The sequence below is a fragment of the Pteropus vampyrus genome, unplaced genomic scaffold, assembly GCF_000151845.1.
Source record: "Pteropus vampyrus isolate Shadow unplaced genomic scaffold, Pvam_2.0 Scaffold2, whole genome shotgun sequence".
NCBI lineage: Eukaryota > Metazoa > Chordata > Mammalia > Chiroptera > Pteropodidae > Pteropus > Pteropus vampyrus.
Window position 1 is genome coordinate 11,966,225 of NW_011888783.1, and position 13,078 is coordinate 11,979,302.

A 13,078-nucleotide genomic window follows, 5' to 3' on the forward strand; every position below is an offset into this window, starting at 1 on the left:
GAAAGGGTCCCGAATTGTGCAACAGGTTTAGGCATTAATCCTTATTTTCCGGCGGGTCTCGCCCTCCCGAGGCGTGCGGGGACCAGATGTGGCTCCCGGCTCCCGGGCGAGTGCCCGCTTCCAGCGCCCGCGGCTGGCTCCTTTGTGTGTGGCCGGTGACCAGTCCTGCGCAGTGGGTGGGGGCCGCTGGCCCGAGGCCCCTGGGCTGCGCGAAGGCTCCTGGACACTCCCTCGCAGAGTGGGGCTTGGCTTCCGCGGGCCTGCAGCATGTTAACATCCCTCCAGCCTTTAGAGGAGTCACAAAGAGAATGGAGAGAGGGTTGGCTAGGATCTCTGGTTATATATTTATATTTTATATGTTAGGTAGACTCATATTAGAAAAGAGCCGCAGATTGGTCGGCTCTTGAGGGTGCAGGTGGGATTTCACCCTTGGATACACGATTTGGACTTGGTGCTGTTGTGACAGCTCCCCTGCTTCTCATGGTGCTTTGACATCTTTCTCTCAACGCAGACATCCCCGGAGAAGTTGGAAGTGCTGTTAAGGGAGTAACTTGATAGCAGCAGTTTGACAGGTCACCCATTTCTTCACATTTTGTCTGTGCCAAGTATACCCACTATGCATCCTAGCAAAGGTTGGCAAACATTCAAATTAAAATTGCCACTCAAAATACCCCTTTATTGGAAAATATTAATCCATATGGTTTTCTTTGGCTTGATAAACCTTTTTTCCTTAAGTGTGAGAAACTTTTTTTCTCCACCACAAGGAAGAATACATAATAAAGAACAGTTTATCTTTGTTTACATACTTTGGGTCATGCTCTTACCTAGCTGGTTTCTATTTTAGTATAACAATACTAAATAGAAGGAAAATATCTTCATTTTGCTTTGAGCAATAAAATACTTCTTTGTTCTAGAACCAGGAAGCTTTTATACATAATACTTTGTGTGGACAAAAGTTGGTGACTATCTTTATCCCATGACCAAATATGTGAAAACATTCCCTAAGGATTTAGCATTATACAGCTCTATAGATTGTTTTTGTATCCCAAATTCCAGAAAATCATTTTGCTGTATATTCAGATAATCTAGATTAAATAGAACCTTAAAAATTGGGTTTACTCTGTAAATTCTCCCACATTAGGGAATGAATTGATTGCATTTAAGGAGTTTACCTAGCATTTTAACCCTCATGAATAATAAATGGAAGGAATCATTGATGGATGAGATTAGAACCTGGTGATGGACCTAAGAGTCTGACAGCAGAACAGCAGAATGCAGAACATGTAAAGTAGTAGAGATTGCAAAATTCATCTGCTTGGGTTTTAGTTGTTTGACAGGCATATGTGAAAACCGAATGTCTACTAATTTAAAAAGTAGAAAATATTACATTTTGACCTATTTTTTCATGTATTCTATAAGATTCCTTGAAGCTCTTTCTACTCCCTAAAAACACACTTGATATTAATAAGGACTTTTTTTTGAAGAAGAAGAAGTAAAATTATACAAATTAATATATTCTGTAGAAACTTTCTCTGGCATAATTAGTAGTTTGACTTCATTCAGAATACCATTCATCTGTGTAGCATCTAACTTCAAAGAGTTCAAAGCCGTTATAAGCAACGGGAACAACTTCTTGAGAAAAATAGGATATTTACTAATAAAAAGTCACAGAAACTTAAATTTCTATTATAGTGTTCTTGTGTTGAGATACAATTCATATACTATAGAACCCACTCTTTTAAGGTGTACGATTCCTCAGTTTTAGCAAATTCACAAGGTAGGGAAAACATTATCTCTAATTCAAGAACATTTTCATTATCCTGAAAAGAAACCCCCAAACCTACTAGCTGTCATTCCCATTCCCCCGCCCCTGCATATGACAGCCACTAATCTGCTTTTTGCCTCAATGGATTTGCCTTTTCTGTACATTTCACATAAATGGAATCATATAATATGTGGTCCTTTGTGTCTTTCACTTAGCATGATGTTTTCAGGATTCTTCCATGTTATGCATGTATTAATACTTCATTCCTTTTTATGGCTGGATAATATTCCATTGTATGGATATGCCACATTTCCACTTTTTGACTATTATGAGTAATGCTGCCATGGACACTCTTTTACAAGTTTTTGAAGTTTTTGTGTGGACATGTTTTCAGTACTCTCGGGTGTATACTTAAATGTGGAATTGCTGGATCACATGGTAGCTATTTAACTTCTTGAGGATCTACCAAACTGTTTTCCATAGCTGCTGAACCATTTTATATTTCCACCAGCACAGTATGAGGGTTCCATTTTCTCCAAAACTTATTGTCTTTTAGATGATAGCCATTCTAATGGGTATGAAGTGGTATCTCATTGTGGTTCATTTCTGTTTTCTGAATGGCTAATAATGTTGAGCATCTTTTCATGTTCTTATTGGCCATTTGTATATCTCCTTTGGAAAAATGTCTGTTTAATTTATAATAGTTTCTAAGTTTATGTTTTTACATGAATTTTTTTATTTAGTCTTTGAAATAATTTTGTAAACTAAATTTATTCCTATTTTACTGCTAGGAAGCTAAGGTGCCAAGAGGTTAAATAATTTGCTCATTTTTTAACCTTACAGAGTTAGAGTCAGGGTCTGAATGTAAAACTTAGATCTTCTGACTCTCCTTCCTGCATTCTTTCCATTTCATGAGGCATACAGAAGTTAAATTGTGTTTGCAGATTTGCTTGGCTAATTGTTGACAAAGTTGGTATGCAAAATTCTTAGCTCTTCAGAGGGCAGGTAGAGTTCATATGTTATTTATTTATTTTTGCATGTCGATTGTCCAGCGCAGTGCCTGACGCATAGCAGGGACTATAATCTTTGTAAATGAATAAATACAAATACATTTTTTTGATTGCAAAAAAAAAAAAAAATTATCTGGTACTCTTTTTTAGGATAAAAGCATTTCAAATTCCAGAAAAAAAAAATTTGTTATCTCTGGCATATGATGTAAAAAATAATAAATGATAAAAGTGAGAACTTAAAACTCAACACTGTATCTTTCAGAAGGAAGTAAGTATTACTCCATCTTGGGTTTAGAAAAAGTAGCCAGTGACATTAGTGCATATTATAAGCTCAGTGCCCACACATAGGAGTTGTAACCCAAGTGTTTGTTAAATAAATGAATGCCTAATGAATGAATAAAAGAATTAGTTTTTACTATAACAAGTAGAGGAGATAAAGCAAATTAATATATAGGCCCTGCTTTTCATTTATTTGATGTATTGATGTCAAGCATGATACGTTAATTGTAAAAATTCAAACAATACATGAGTATAAAGAGTAAAAACTGAAAATCTCCCTTTACTTCTTGTTTCCTTTCTTTTACTCCAGGACCACTCCTATCCCAGATAACCATTATTAACAGTTTGGGGTTTATATTTCCAAACTGTATCTTACATTTATGTCTACATATGTACAAATATGCATTTATATATCCAACCATACATAAGTGTGTATTCACAATGGTTTTTTTTTTTGCATATGGGATCATACTATACCTATTCCTTTGTTTTTTCTTATATATTAAGACTCTTGCTTCTATAGTCAGAAAAGATAAACATAATATTCATGTTTCCTTTTTAGTTTTCTTTTCTTGCCTGGTGTTTGTGTCAAATTTAAGCCACCCTCTAAAAATGAATTTGAAAACTCTACTTATTTTCCCTGTGTTCTGAAATAGTTTAAAATGTCTGTCCTATAAACATTTATTAGAAATCACCTGACAACCATGGGGGAAGGCAGAGATCTGAGACAACCTTTCTAATTTTTTTCCTGTTTTTATTGTTCTATCAAGTTTTAGCCCTTATTTTTTATTACATTTTGGTAAAAGAATCCTACACACACATTTCTTCCAGCCCTAATGGATAAGTTGACAAAAGCAAGTGATTAAATGAATCAATGAATGCAGGAATATATGCATTTTTCTCTCAGATCCAGGGTAAACTCCTACACTATCTAGTTGTATAACTTCAGCAAGTTACTTACCCTCTTCATACTTCTGTTTTCTTATCTGTAACATGGTAATAATCCCTACCTCACAGGAGGCTGGAAAATACTAAACAAGATGTGAGACATTATATGAAAAATCTCAGTAGTTGCATCTAATAAAAATGAAAAAAATTACAATACTAAACATGCCATATAAATGTAAATTTGTCACCATAGTTACTACAAATTGTTTTAGCCTAACAACAAATTTAAGGAGAAAGGATGGTGACACTACAGGTATAATAAATTGGAAAGATCTATACAAATTTCCAGGCCATTTAAAATTTAATTTTGGTAGACAATGATCTCTAAATACCTGCATGCTTTTGAGGCAGGAAAGTAGGAAAAGTACTGGAGTAAACAGTTCTGGATTAATCTTACATTGTCACTTATTAGCCTTGTGACTTTGGACAAGTTAATTTCTCTCTGTAAAATGGGAGAAACGTACCTACCTTATTGAGTAGTTATGGAAAAAGAGATTAGTATATAGCTTGTGGCATCTAATAGGTGTTCAAATTGTTGGGTTTTTTTTTTTTTCCCCCTTTACATGTAATGAGTGCCTAACAATGAAGAGCTTGAGGTGTTGGGTTCTGCTATTTTCAGGCTGTGTGGTGGTTTGGAAAGAACATGAGACTCCAAGTCAGAGTTTTAGCCTGTGTATTAGCACTAGCTAGTGGCCTTGGACAATTACCTGCTCAGTTCCTTCTGTTTCCAATAAAACAAAAAAAGCAAGAGAACTAACACTTATTGAGGATCTATTTTATATGCATTTACTAGGCAATTTACAAATCCTACCTCATTTAATACTCCCAATAATCCTGTTAGAGATGATTGTTATTTTCCATTTTAATAGACGAAGAAACAAAGGTGCCAGGCCTGTTCATGTTCTTTCATTCATTGCAACTATCCACTCCCAGGTATGATAGGGGATACCAAAATGAGAATACTGCAAACTGAAATACTAGGTGTATAAAAAAACTAAACCAATGTTAGATGATTTACAGTAATAAAATACAAATAGAGGGTTGTTAATTTGTCCTAATGCTTATGTAGTAATTTAAATTTTTTAATTCTCGCGTTGCTCATAACTGCTTTACTTAAATTTATTAGGCTTCAATGTATATCTGATTTGACCAGGTAAGGGTGAGGGGATAGGTGGTGGTCATCAAGGGAAATATAAGCTTGTTTGATAGGTGCGCGTGTGTGTGTGTAAGTAAGAGGTTCCATAGTTTGGCATTTACAGAAACTATACATTCTTGGAAAGAAGTAGAGAAAATCGGCATTATAATTCATTATTTACTAGCCCACTTGCAGAGTCATTTAAAAAATGAACCTGCCTTTGTCAGCTGGTTTGTAAAGAGATATTGATTATATTTTTGAAAGATAGTAATATTGTCTTTCTTTTAATAGAAGCTTGCCTAAGGTTTTGTTATGGGTTGGTTTATTTAATCAGATTTGGTGGTATCTGGCATTTTTGAATACACTGTGCTAGGGATGTGCAAAACCAAAAATTGTTTTTGGGACATCACAAATTAAATTGTGATTCAGTAATAGTATAGAAGGTTTAGAAATTCTCTCTATTGAGGCTTCAATTATTTTTATTGTGTTTAGTGGGAGTCGAATGCCTATGTTTAGGTTAGAGAATTTTTATGAGTGACTTGAATTGCACTATGTAAATTCTCACTGATATGGAATGCCTTTTTTTTTTTTTCCAGAATACGAAACATCATGCGCTATATATGTAAGAGGTAGAAAACATTGTTCTTGTCTTCAAAGAGTTTATATTTAGTTAAGGAGGCAGCAAACGAGAAAACCAAGTAAAAGGACATAGAGGGTTCTTGAAGCTCATGTCTGCTCTTTGTAAAGTCAATTTAGCTGCTCTAGACTTTGGTAAGATACCATCGGTCTCTCCTGATAGATACTGTTAGAAACAACCCAGTCCTTTGAGAACTGGCAGTTGTGTATCTTTTCTATCTTGTTCATTCTATAGTGTTCTCTTTGCTTTATAAAAATTACTATTTGGTCTAAGTACCAAATACAGTTCCTCTTCTGAGTACTCTGCTCTTTATATCCTGGATTGTGGACTGGGTTTTCCTTTTTTTGATGGCTACTAGAAAGCCAGAGCCAGATTTATGGCCCACCCCAGAGCAGACGTATAGATTTTATGCTGTCCATTTTTTTAGGCACAATTTCTGGTGTCTTCTCTATTCCTTTGCTTTTATTTTTTAAATTTATTAGCTTTTTATGGTTCATGTATTCTTATCTCATTAGTCCTTTTCAGAACAAAATAGGGGTATGTCTAAATAAATACACATGTAATCCATGGAGGAACATATCGAGGCAACCAGATTAATATAGTAGAGACCATATGTGGCATATTGTTTTATTTCATGGGCCAGCTTTGATAATGCTGGTGGTGTGGGATATTGCAGTGCGAAGTAGTTGGAGGTATCACGTGAATTTAGTGGGAAAGGCTACTGTGATCACTGAGCAATGTTGTTATGGATATAGGAGTCTTGATGGCCTGTATTTGCCATCTTTGTTATACACAAAACATACAGGATGCTGAGTATCACAATGAGTGGGTGGCTTTTTAAGTTTAGAGTTAGATTTTCCCGAGAGATGTGGATTTGGGAAACAAGCTGTAACTTATTGGAGTTGACAGTCAGGTTGGTTCAGCTAGAATAAAATGTCTGCAGTGCATTAAGGAGAAATGAAGCTGGTGGAAAAAGTCAGGAAGTAGGTGTGGGAAACCTTCTTCCATGATCCCATCCAGAATTCCACATCGCATTTAGTTGTTGTGTTTCCTTAGTCTCCTCTGACAGTTTTTCAGTTTCGTCTGATTTTATAATTTTGACAGTTTTGAGGAGTCCTGGTGAGACAGTGTGTAGAACGTCTCTCACCTTGGGTTGTCTGATGTTTTTCTCATGATTAGTATGGGGCTATGGAGTTTTGAAAAAAATACACAAAGCCAAGTTGTCTTTGTTATGTCATGTGAGGGAGTGCCTGATATTTACACGGCATCCTGGTGCTATTAACTTAGATCACTTAGTTAAAGTAGTGTTTGCCAGGCTTCTCCACTGTAGAATTACTGTTTTTCCCTTTTCATATTTTACTTTTAGAAGTGATTTGCTAAATTCAGCCTGTCCTCAAAATGGGAAGGGAAATTAGAAAAGCTTTTCTTTTTAAAAATATTCCTTTAGATGGATGTACCATACATTTTATTAAATGGTTTAGCGTATCGTAACAGTTAAGAGAGCAGGCTCTGGAGCTACACTGCCCAGGTTAAAATCCTGGCTGCACACTAGTTATGTGATCTCAGGATACTTTTACCTGGCCTCTTAGTTCTCCATCTGTTCATGGTGGGTGTTAATAGAACCTACCTTATAGGATTTATTGTTGTGAGGATTAAATGAGAATGTGTAAAGTACTTAGAACAGTGTATGGCACTATGTAAGTGCTAGATAGGTGTTTGCTATTGTTGTTGTTATTATTATGATTTTGTCCTTCTAATAATGCTGCAGTGAATGTTTTTTTTCCACACACACTGGTGGAGTAGTGGGTATACTATAAGATAAATTCCTAGAAATGGGTACTTGCTTTTGCTATTTTGATAGATATTGCCTAATTTTCCTCCCATTAGAGTTTGTACCATTTTGCTTATCCACCAGAGATATATAATATCTGTGTTCTTATATCTGTGTTACCAAATTATTTGATCTTTGCCAGTTGATTGATGCATGTCTCTTATTATGGATTAACTTGAGCATCTTTTCATTGAGTCATTTAAGAGTTTAGATTTTGATTCCGCTTCTTGTGAAGCAATTCTTGCTTCATTAGCTGGGAAGTGGTACAAAATGTTTGGGAGAATAATTATGGTAACTAGATGAGGAATAATTTAGACCTGGGAAAGACTAGAAGTAGTACCGTGGTTGTAAAATGGACAGTCTGAGAAGTGGCACACTACGTCGCTGGCCTCTCTTCTGGTGTGACAGTGTGGTGTCTTGGTAATTTTTTTTTTTTAAGTTTGAAGAGGAATCACCATCCTACATTCACAGCCAGCAGTGAATGAAGCCGCAGGAGTAGAAGTTAGAAGGAAAGGTTGTAAAGTAAAACTGAAAGTTAATCTGATCCACCTTTTATGATATGCATGTTTATTATGTTGTATAATAATCAGGCAGAAATTAAAAAGCAGTTCACATATATAAATGTAGTTAACTTTAAATTTCAGTTTTCGAAATTTTCTTTTCCATTGCATTTTCCAGTATGTACAATCATTGCCAGTTGGTAGTTTTGTTCTGATAGCATTAAATTGCCCCTCTCCAACCCTCCCTCCCCAACTACACCATAAATAAAAACAAAAGTGCTGAATCTTACTTTACAGCAGCTGGATGAGGCTGTTAGTGGAGGTGATGTTCCTTTGCTCTTTTCGTTTCAGTTTCATGTTTTAGGGAGTTCATGTGTATAACCTTGGCACTCATGAATTATACGCACCCTTCCTCCCAGGCATTCATAGTTCCTTTACACACCACAGGCAACAAGACCTCTGGGACATGAGAACAGATTGTTGAGGGTTGGAGGGAAAGAGGAGATACAAAATGATCACCATTCTGAAAGAAGGAAAGAAATATAAAACCAGAAGAAGGAAGTAGACACCATGAACATGGAATCCGGATCTTTGGAATTTGAGATTCTTAGCTTCCGAATAATTAAAAGACTGAAGAAGAAGGCAAAGGAGAGCTCAAGCAACCTACCTGATAACTCTTGATCCAGCTTCCCCAGGTTTAGTATCAGTAGTATTAAAGCAGTTTTCCAAGTGGACTCAGCAAAATCAAAAGCAAAGCTCCTAACCCTAAGTCAACCCAAAAGGTGAACATTTCTCTTAGCTGCCTTAAACTATAAGTAAGTCTGTTAACAGACTAAGTGCAGTTCTTGTTTAAGTCCTTTTCTGTTTTTTTTTTTTTTTTAATTGCCTACAGCACCTGGTCTTCCTAGGAGGTCTCCCATCCAAGTACTAATTAGGCCTACCCTGCTTAGCTTCCAAGATAAGACGAGATCGGGTGTGTTCAGGGTGGCATGGCCGCAGACTGTCCTTTTCTGTTTGGATAGGTAAAACTGGAAGGCAGTGGCTTCTTGAGGGCAGAAGGTATGCAGGATGCCCTGGAAGTGGTAGAGAACTTAGAAGGAGGGAAGAAGGGAAACTTAGAGGCAGCTGAGAAGACAAACATGGATTTTTACAATTTTCTCCAGATCCTGATTGTCTTTAGTCACAGACGAATAATAGCTCTATTCCAAATATTTACTTCTATAGGACAGGCGCTAACCAGGCATACATCTTGAGTCCTGGGGAGATGGAAGCTACTACTACAACTTTGTAATTTAGGATTTGTATCCAGTTTACTTCCAAAATACCTAAGCACTCCAAGATCAGAAATGGGTAGAGGACTCAAGGGCGTCCAAATTAAACAGGTGACTTCACTTAGACTACAGTTTAAGTCTATCTTAAACATATAATTCCTGTTAAAATGCCGTTTGAGTTAACCTTTTATACATTGTGAGAATATTTAAGCCTATCAGTTACTTGTCCCTTAGTGTGAACAGATAATTATTGCTTTTCTCCTTAATACTATGCTGAGATCAGATACTAAGGAAATAAGAATGTTGGTAGAAGAGGAGAGGTAATTTTATAATTTACATCTTTTTTGCAGGATTATGCCAAACATTGGTTAACTTTGGGTGACATTTAAGAATTGAGTCTGGTTTGCAGAGAAGGCAGCATTTTATGAAAATAATATTTCTTTAGGCAACTTAAAATTGCTAAGTCCAAGAGTATCCTTTCAAAGATTTAGTTTAATTATCTATTGATTTTTTACAAAGTAGTTGCAGGAACAGTGTAGATAATACAGCATCCTGTTATATATAGTTCATTTAAACTAGTTTTTTTTTTAATTAATAGTATTAATTTGACTATTTTTTGTCAAGTACTGAGATACATGCATAGTAAGATATAGTATATCAACTGCTTGTGAAAAATAACTTTGCTTTTGGAGCAGAGAAATAAGACATTGGTAGTAATTAGTAGATATGAGGCTCTCGAATGTTCTGTACTAAAGTTGGTAGACATTTGGCATCTAAATAGTGTGTTTAAGAGCTTGACAGGGTTCTTAGTTTCAATAATAAAAGTGGTTAGGGCTAAGGAAAGAGGGCAAGTTAGAGGAAAGAGAAAGAAAAAGATCAGTTAATAGAGAATGTAGAGAAAAAAAGGATCAAGGACAAGAATTCAATTAATGTTTGTGAGAACAAAGCCTTTCCTCTGAGGAAGAAGAAATAAGGTGCTCTAGTTCCTTCTCTATTTTAGGGACGCGTATTCAATTTGATTTGTTACATATGACCTCTATAAGCAAAATCAAAGAATTTTAGAATGACACTGACTTTTTTCTACAGTTAGTCACCTAGTGATGTTTCTAGTTTCATATAGAAACTGGCATGACTGAGGGACATACTTCAAAAGAGCTGATACTTTATACTATAAATTTAATTTTAATGAATGCTGGTGAGAACATTATTGATTATTGTCTAATTGTCAGTTTTCTTTTTTATAAATGTAGTGTGTGCTGTAAGTATAATGCTTTATTTAATACATATTTTTATGGAACCTAATAATTTTGAAGGAATTTAATTAACGATCATTGGTTTTAATGGATGATCAAGAGAAGGTGTTGGTTTTCATTTCACCAACAGTTTTCTAGGGGTTTATTAGTATCATTATACTTATGGAATCATTTCAGAATTTGTGTACCGTAGCTATACTTCTGTCCTCTGGCAGGAGACAAAGGTGTCAGCTCCCACAGACTCTTGTCTCTGGTGAGCAGAGGTGGGGGAAGTCGCTGTGCTCCCAGACTTTGAGAGATTTGCAGTTACACTTTATGCTACTGAAAGTAGGCCTATGGCTGTATTTGGCACACATGTTTGATTACTAGTGCTTACTCTGGAAAATAATCACTTTCCTTCTTCCTAAAGAAAATAAACTAAATCCTTGTAAAATTTACTACTTAAAATATCTCCAAACTAATTCAGTTGTACTTGGCACTTGTAGGGACAGGGCAGACATACAATACAAAATAAAATTGACAGTCCCCGACCTTCTGGAGTGTATACTTTTAATAGATGCTGAATATTATGCTTGGAAATATAGGCAAGTTTAGAAACGTGTGGGAAGAACCAGATAAGCAAGGGTTAGAACATGCCGAGTCCCAAAAAAAGTCTCTGAGACAGAATGATCATCAGAAAGCCATTAGAAAAACCAGGAGGGTGAGGTATCAAAGACGACAACAGTGCTCATTTTTATAGTTAGGACTTTGCATATTTGGATGTGATTGCATTTTCTTCATGGAAACTTTCACATGTCATTAATAATTTAAGGTTCTTTCTCTTAAGATTACAAAGTAATTTCATCATCCTTGTATTGTATATATTAGAAAGGAGGGCACATGTAACATTTGTAAATTTTCCTTTAAACTTCTTTCTGATAGACTATTATATAATTGGCTTAGTTTTAGATTAAGAAAATAAGATTGCACAATGATTAGATTTTTTTTATAGAATTTTGTTTAAATCAGAAATTACTGCTTTTAAAGCACTTTGACCAAAAAGATGGTTCTCTTCTTTAATTTTTATTTTTTATTGTTTTTTTAGTTACCCTTGACATTCAATATTATTTTATATTAGTTTCATTTGTTCAGCATAATAATTAGACATTTATGTGATTTAAGAAGTAATGCCCCGATTAATCTAGTACCTAACTGGCACCATAGATAGTTATTACAATATTATTGACTATATTCCCTATGCTGTGGTTTACATCCCCGTGACTATTTTCGAACTACCAATCGTCCTTTTTAATCACTTCACCTTTTTCACCCAGCTCCTTCTACACCCCCCACCCCCTGCCCCCAATCTGGCAACCCTCAGTTTGTTCTTTGTAGATATAAGCCTGTTTCTGTTTTGTTTGTTCATTTATATTTTCTTTAGATTCCACGTATAAGTGAAATCATATGGTATTTGTCTTTCTCTGATTTATTTCACTTAGCATAATACCCTTTAGGTCCATCCATGTTGTTGCAAATGATAAGATTGCATTCTTTTTTATGGCTGAGTAATATTCTATTATATGTATGTATATATGTGTGCATGTGCATTTTTGTGTATCACGTCTTTTTCCAGTTATCTATTCATGGGCACTTAGGTTGTTTCCATATTTTGGCTACTGTAAATAATGCTGCAGTGAACATAGGGTCACATGTATCTTTTCAAATTAGTGTTTTGAATTTCTTTGGGTAAATACCCAGAGGTGAAATTGCTGGGTCATAAGTTAGTTCTATTTTGAATTTTTTGAGGAACCTCCAGAGTGTTTTCTATGGTGACTGCACCAACTTGTAATCCCACCAACAATATAGGAGGATTCCCTTTTCTTCACATCCTTGTCAACACTCGTTTTTAGATTTATTGATAGCCGTTCTGACAGGTGTAAGGTGATATCTCACTGTGGTTTTAATTTACATTTCTCTGATGATTAATAACATTGAGCATCTTTTCATATGTCTATTGGCCATCTGTATGTCTTCTTTGGAGAAATGTTTATTTAGGTTCTTTGCCCATTTTTTAATTGGATTGTTTGTTTTTTGGTGTTAAGTTGTGTAAATTCTTTATAAATTTTTTATATTAACTCCTTATTGGATGTATCATTGTGAATATCATCTTCCAGTCAGTAGGTTGTCTTTTTGTTTTGTTGATGGTTTCCTTTGCTGTGCAAAAATCTTTTTAGTTTGATGCAGTCTCATTTGTTTATTTTTTCTTTTGTTTCCTTTGCCCGAGGAGATACGTCAGCAAAAACATTACTAAGAGCAATGTCAGAGTTTTTAGGAGTTTTATGCTTTGGGTCTTACATTTAAGTCTTTAATACATTTCAAGTTTGTTCTTGTATATGGTGTAAGAAGGTGGTCATTTCATTTTTTTTTCATGTATCTGTCTAGTTTTCCCCACTACCATTTATTGAATAGA

The 13,078-nt window shown here is 35.3% G+C and overlaps 1 protein-coding gene and 1 pseudogene across 1 annotated transcript in view; one reads left to right on the forward strand and one right to left on the reverse strand.

Annotated features, from left to right (window-relative positions):
- The first annotated feature begins 8,044 nt into the window (after positions 1 to 8,044).
- The window catches only part of SESTD1 (SEC14 and spectrin domain containing 1), a 97,575-nt gene continuing 92,541 nt past the window's right edge, over positions 8,045 to 13,078 (forward strand). The window contains exon 1 of the mRNA XM_011356720.2: positions 8,045 to 8,119. The gene's annotated coding sequence lies outside the window, so the exon portion shown is untranslated. The remainder of the gene's footprint in view (positions 8,120 to 13,078) is intronic.
- On the reverse strand, positions 8,989 to 9,106 carry LOC111739347 (annotated as a pseudogene).